Source organism: Carcharodon carcharias (assembly GCF_017639515.1).
Source record: "Carcharodon carcharias isolate sCarCar2 chromosome 24 unlocalized genomic scaffold, sCarCar2.pri SUPER_24_unloc_3, whole genome shotgun sequence".
Classification (NCBI taxonomy): domain Eukaryota; kingdom Metazoa; phylum Chordata; class Chondrichthyes; order Lamniformes; family Lamnidae; genus Carcharodon; species Carcharodon carcharias.
The window spans coordinates 1,488,266-1,494,923 of NW_024470606.1; the positions used below are offsets into that span (position 1 = coordinate 1,488,266).

General features: G+C 42.1%; 1 non-coding gene across 1 annotated transcript; it reads right to left on the minus strand.

Annotated features, from left to right (window-relative positions):
- Nucleotides 1-5,737: 5,737 nt before the first annotated feature.
- Nucleotides 5,738-5,884, minus strand: LOC121273540. Its single transcript, XR_005942045.1, has one exon. It is a non-coding gene; the product is annotated as a U12 minor spliceosomal RNA (small nuclear RNA).
- Nucleotides 5,885-6,658: the final 774 nt, after the last annotated feature.

Genomic DNA, 6,658 nt, shown 5'->3' on the forward strand with positions numbered 1-6,658 from the left:
ACGGGCAGGAGCATAAGAGTAATTCTGTGGTCAGCTGTATGATAGAGCAAAAGGAATGGAGGGAGTGAAAGGAACGAAAAGGGGCTCCGCAGTAGATGTAAATGTTTCCATGGGAATAGCAGAAGTGGGAGGAAAAATAAGAGGTCCGGGAATCTAGTAGAACATGATTGGATCCGCAATGATGTAGAAGATACCGAGGTGCATATATTTATCGGGGTTCCCATCCCAGGGGCCAATGCGAATCTCCTTCCCTTCTCACCTCCCAGTGGCTCTTCTGCATCTAGCCCCCAGTAGCAAGTGACAATCTTAGAAAATTGGACCAGTGCTTACCAGCTGAAGTTTCTTCTTAACCTAATTGTTTCCAGCAGCAAATAAATTTCCTTAGCGATAAATATTCAAATAGAACAATGTAAGTAGGTGAGGTAAAGGGGCCAGCGTGGGACCGGACATCGAAGTGAATTGAGCCCCTACCACTAGCTTTAATTTCTTCATGAAGACTTAAATGAAGTTTTCAGCAAAGAAATCACTCGATCTACATTTATTCATCTCCAATGTGCGGGAAAGTGCATTCTTCGCATTGAATTCATTTAATAAATTGGAACGAGTTGATGGAAGTTCCCGTTTCATCGAAATGTTATTTGTGGTGTACAAGACGCAGGTGAAATGGAGATGTTCCACCTCCTTGACTTGCTGGTGACTGTCCTAGACTTGGACAATCAGTAATCAAAATCAGTAAATAACGGAATGGATAGCGGCGGTAAAGTTGTGTGGTGTATTGTTATCATTTTCAATGTATCAACCAACAGTAAATTTATTATATACAATGTAAAAGTGTTGGGAACTTTATCACTCCGTTTTTGGTTTGTCTCTAGTACAAAAGTAATGGTAATTTATTCAACAGCGTGTGATTAAGATAATTTTATGAATTGAATGTAATATAACTCCCCGATGTATCGCAATCTGGATAAAAATTACAATTGACTGCAATTTTATTCCTTGTTAATCAATTTGCTACTAAGATCATCACACCATAAGATATAGGAGCAGAAATTAGGCCAATCGGCCCATCGAGTCTGCTCCACCATTCAATCATGGCGAATAAGTTTCTCAACCCCATTCTCCTGCCTTCTCCCCGTAGCCTTTGATCCCCTTACCAATCAAAAACATACCTATCTTGGTCTTAAATACACTCAATAACCGGGCCTCCACAGCATTCTTTGGCAGTCAATTCCATAGATTCACCACTCTATGGCTAAAGAAGTTTCTCCTCATCTCTGTTCTAAAAGGTCTTCCCTTTACTCTGAGGCTGTGCTCTCGGGTCGTAGTCTCTCCTACTAATGGAAACATCTTCTCCATGTCACTCTATCCAGACCTTTCAGTATTCTGTAAGTTTCACTCAGATCCCACGTCATCCTTATAATCTCCATCAAGTATAGACCCAGAGTCCTCAAATGATCCTCACATGTTAAGCCTTTCATTCCTGAGATCATTTTCGTGAACCTCCTCTGGACCCTCTGCAGGGCCAGCACATCAATCCTGAGATACGGGGCCCAAAATTGCTCACAATATTCTAAATGTGGTCTGACCAGAGCCTTACAAAGCCTCAGCAGCACACCCTAGCTTTTATATTCTAGTCCTCTCGAAATAAATGCCAACGTTGTATTTGCCTTCCTAACTACCGACTCAACCTACAAGTTAACCTTAAGAGAATCCTCGAATAGGACTCCCAAGTCCCTTAGCAGTCCAGTTTTCTGAATTCTCTCCCCATTTAGAACATAGTCTCTGGCTCTACTCTTCCTACCAAAGTGCATGACCTCACACTTCCCCACGTTGTCTTCCATCTGCCACTTCTTTGCCCATTCTCCTTACCTGTCCAAATCCTTCAGCAGCCTCCCCGCCTCCTCAATACTACCTGTCCCTCCACCTATCTTTGTATCATCTGCAAACTTAGCCAGGATGCACTCAGTTCCTTCATCTAGATCATTAATGTATTAAGTGAAAAGTTGTGATCCCAACACTGACCCATGTGGAACTCCACTAGTCACCGGCCGCCATCCTGAGAAGGACCCCCTTATCCCCACTCTGCATTCTGCCAGATAGCCGATCTTCTATCCATGCTAGTAACTTGCCTCTAACACCATGGGCTCTTATCTTACTGAGCAGCCTCCTGTGCAGCTCCTTGTCAAAGGCCTTCTGGAAGCCCTAGTGGTTAACATCCTTTTGATCTCCTTTGTCTAACCTACTCATTACCTCCTCAAAGAATTCTAACAGATTTGTCAGGCTTGAGCTCACCTTGATGAAAACATGCTCACTTTGCCAGATTTTACCATGCACTTCCAAGTATTCTGAAATCTCATCCTTAATAATGGACTCTGAAATCTTACCAACGACCAAGGTCAGGCTAATTGGCCTGTAATTTCCAGCCTTTGGCCTCACTCCCTTCATAAACAGGGTTGTTAGCGATTTTCAGTCCTCTGTGACCTTACCAGACTCCAGTGATTCCTGAAAGATCACCACTAATGCCTCCACTATCTCTTCAGCTATCTCCTTCAGAACTCTGGGGTGTAATCCATCTTGTTCAGGTGATTTATCCGTCTTCAGACCTTTCAGTTTTCCTAGCACCTTCTACTTGGTAATGGCCACCATACTCACCTCTGTGTTCCGACTCTCTTGAACTTTGGTGATGTAACTCGTGTCTTCCAATGTGAAGACTGACGCAAAGGACCTATTTAGTTCCTCTGCCATTTCTTTCTTCACCACTACTATATCTCCAGCATCATTTTCCAGCTGAACAATGTCCACTTTTGCCTATCTCTTACCCTTTACATATCTAAAAAAAACTCTTGCAATCTTTATTTATATTACTAGCTAGTTTCCCTCCTATTTAATTTTCTCCCTCCTTATTTCTTTTTTAGTTGTCCTCTGTTAAATTGGACTATGTCCAATCTAAAAATTAATTGGAAATTTTTTCTCCTTTATTTTGTTATCATGTACGAACAAGTAGCTGACTTCAGTGAACATTCAACTGCGCATTGGTTTTCATAGCCAACTTAATCACTTACAATTATTTTTTCTCCCGTGTGCAGTTAGCATGGCCAACAACCAATGAGGTGTCTCTTTCCACGCCTTGTATTATTTGTTAAGTCCAATAATACAATTGAGCGCCAATTAATGCACCAGAGTGTTCATTCTCAAATCAAGATCGAATAACTTTTTTTTTTATGTTGAATACTCAATACATTATGAATAATTCCACCAGATTCTGGAGCAAGGTAACATAACTGAAAATCTACATTTTTCTTCCACGAATGCAATTGAGAATTATCAACAATTTATGCCTTTTAATTTATACACTTTATTCGCTATCAGGCTAAATAAAAAATATTCGTTATCATGACTGAATGGACAATTTGTGTATAGTGCTGTTATGGATGTGGCCAACCCGGGTGAGAAGAGAAGAATGAGCAACAGGCTGTCTATAAGGCAGAGGAAGATAGTGCCAGCAGTCTCTGAGTGCACCGCTCTTTCCAATCAGTATTCAGCTCAGTACAAATTCTTAGCAGTGTTATTTGCTTGTGTTATTGGAGTGAATTTCAACTAAGTTGGCAGGGGTCTAGGAAGTCTCAGGTAAAAAACGGGAAGTTCCTTTGGGGTGCAGGAAGCATCTCGGCCAATGGGACTGCCCTCAACATTGCCACTGAAAGTAACATTTGGGGCATTAACTTTGTTCCCAAATTCCTCCTTTCTCCATCATTTTAGCCAGCTCCGGTATGATGCTGCCACCAAATACAGGTACCCTGTCTTGTCTTTCATCATTCTGAAGGGACCGTTCCCTACACTGCACTCTAGCCCATTTCTCACTCACCCCAAGTCCCTCTCTCTTTCCCATACCACATCTCTATGTCATCACAGTGGATACAACACCTGTACATTCATCTCAACTCTTGTCACCATACAAGGCTTCAAAAAGTCCTCCCAGGTGGAACAACTATCTACTTATGCTTCCTTCAAATGAGTATACTCTATTGCCTTTTCACTATATGATCTCATGTACAAAGGAGAGACCAAACATTGTCAGTTACCAATTTGTTGGAAAACTCCATTTAGCCTTGACATCGCTGGCAAGGCCAACATTTATTGCCCATTCCGTTGGCCATTCCTAACTGCCTTTGAACTGTGTAACTTGCCACACCATTTCAAAGGGCAGTTGAGACTAAAAAAAAGATGCTGTGTGTCTGGAGTCACATGTGGGTCAGGCTGGTTAAGGGTGGCATATTTCCTTTCATGAAGTACATGGGCCGGTTTTCAAGAGAATCGTTTCAAGGTCACCATCATTGGGACTAGTTTTTCAATTCCTGTTTGTTATTTAAATTCAAATTCCATCAGCTGTTGTGGTGGGATTTGAAATCTTGTCAACAGAGTATTCGCCTGTGCCTCTGGATTTCTATCCGAGTGACATTAACACTACGCCTCAATCTCCTTTCGACTGATACTTTTACAGCTGATGCACAGACCTCAACGACCTTTTCAAAGATTCAGAAGAAAAAAAAAGCATTCCGGTTCCACCGACGTTTCAAAGAATCCCTTACCGTACTGATTCCAGGTCAAATGACGTCAGTCTGGAATCACTGTGAATACAATCCTTATTCAGAAATCTCTGCAATCGCAGATCAAGTATGAAACTCCACTTGCATTCATCATAGTGCCAATCCCCTCTGAGTCTCCTACTGTGGAATCCATACAAACACAAGCACATTTGGCTACACCATATGCTCTGTGATTTCAGACAAACACAATGATTCACTTGTGGAGGATTTAATACAAACCAGCACTGTGACTCACTGTGTAGAGCACTGGATAACCAGATTCAAAATAAGACATAATTTGTGACCCCCATGTGCCGACTCGAATTACAGATCCACTCTGTGAAATCCCCTGTCGAGTCTCAGCAAGCCCAGACCCACTTGGTGACCCACACTGTAGAGTGCACCTAAGTGCAGTTCCACCCTCTGACCTCTCGGTGGAGCCTCGGATATTAACGCTAACATTCAAAGTCCTGCTGAGGTGCCTCTGTAAACACAACTCTTCTTTACCACGTGTATTCTTTATAACTAGATACGCACTCATGTACACTTTCTGGCATCTCTAAGTACAGGTATTCCCTGTTGACTGTTAGAAAGTGCAGCACAACTCAGTGACTTGCCCTGTGGCATGAGTAGAACCAACTTGTTCTGATAGACATGGTAATTAATTAAAAACAAAAACAGAATTACCTGGAATTCCAGCATCTGCAGTTTTTTTGTTTTTTTTTTGTTTTTTTCTGATGGTAATTAATTAACTCGGGGAATTAGGCACAATGAGGGAGACGCGCTCTTCTGGTACGATTCAGATCCAGGAATGGTCCTTCCACAGGAGCTGGAGAGAGCGAGGCCTGAGCTCTGAAATCCAGAGGCAGTAACAGGGTCCGAATGTAAGTGTTTTGCTGGTGACTTTCCATGTTTTTAATTCTTTCTTTGAACGAAGGTGGTGTTTCGAATTATGGCCAATGAAGAAGCACTGTAATTTATTTATGAATTAATTAGTTAATTTACTTGATGTAACGGAAATGTTTGCATTTGTTTTGCAATAAAGACTTCAGATAATTAATTAAATGTAATGAGGCAAAGATGTTGTAGAGCTGGTTGTGTGTTTGGACTGCAGAATGTGGCACTGTGTGGATGGTTTTGGGGGACGGGGCCGGGCAGATCACTGCGCTGCGGCCTCCCACAAAGTAGGCGGGTCACCTTCTGGGCGACCTTTACCCGCTCAAAAATTCCTCTCGCACGAGGCAGCGAGGACCCGAGCGTTACCCCTGGTTATTTTCCTTACTCATTAGTTATGGTGGTAACCTGCATAATAACAAAGCATCAGGAGTTGCCTTCATGTCAGATTTTCTCGGCACAGAGTCAGTGAAATAGAATTTCAGTTGTAGAAAATGAAGGAATGGGTTTCATTCCTGTGCAGATTTACCTTGGACATCGGCAGACCACTGATCAAAGCATATGACGTGGAAAAGGATGATTTGATTGACAGGAATCAGTGCCGCGAAAATTTCAGAGAGGTTGAGACGGGGACACGGACATTGTTCCACTATGTAAGAGCTACTTACAATATTTTGGTAGTACAGAACTTGAGTTGCTGGCAAAAGTGACATGTTGAAGCTTTTCGCCCAGCACTCATCAGGACACTTCGTAAGAATACCAAAGTCAGGGCAAAACAGCAATTCATATTTTATATGATGAAGGAATTGGTTTGCAAGTGGACTCTGACTGGTCGAGGCGTTGCCATGGAGAATGCACCAGTGATGGTGACTGACAGTTAGCTGCCAGGAATTGTTCGAAATTTGAACCAGGCAGCTTGACCTTTATTGATCAGTATATTATCCTGAGTCAGCAAATAACTGTCACTTATGTTGTTTAGCTGAACAAGGCAAATGGTGTGTAGATGTCTGCAAGAATAGGTCCCTGCGTATTAATTTAGTTAGTTCCAGGACACAGAAATGCGCCACACTTCGAGCCCAACTGACAATAATAAATTGGTTGTCAGTGTAATTGTGGATTATTTATCAAATGTTACCCAATCACGGAATCACATGCATTGTAGGACACCGTGTTTTGAG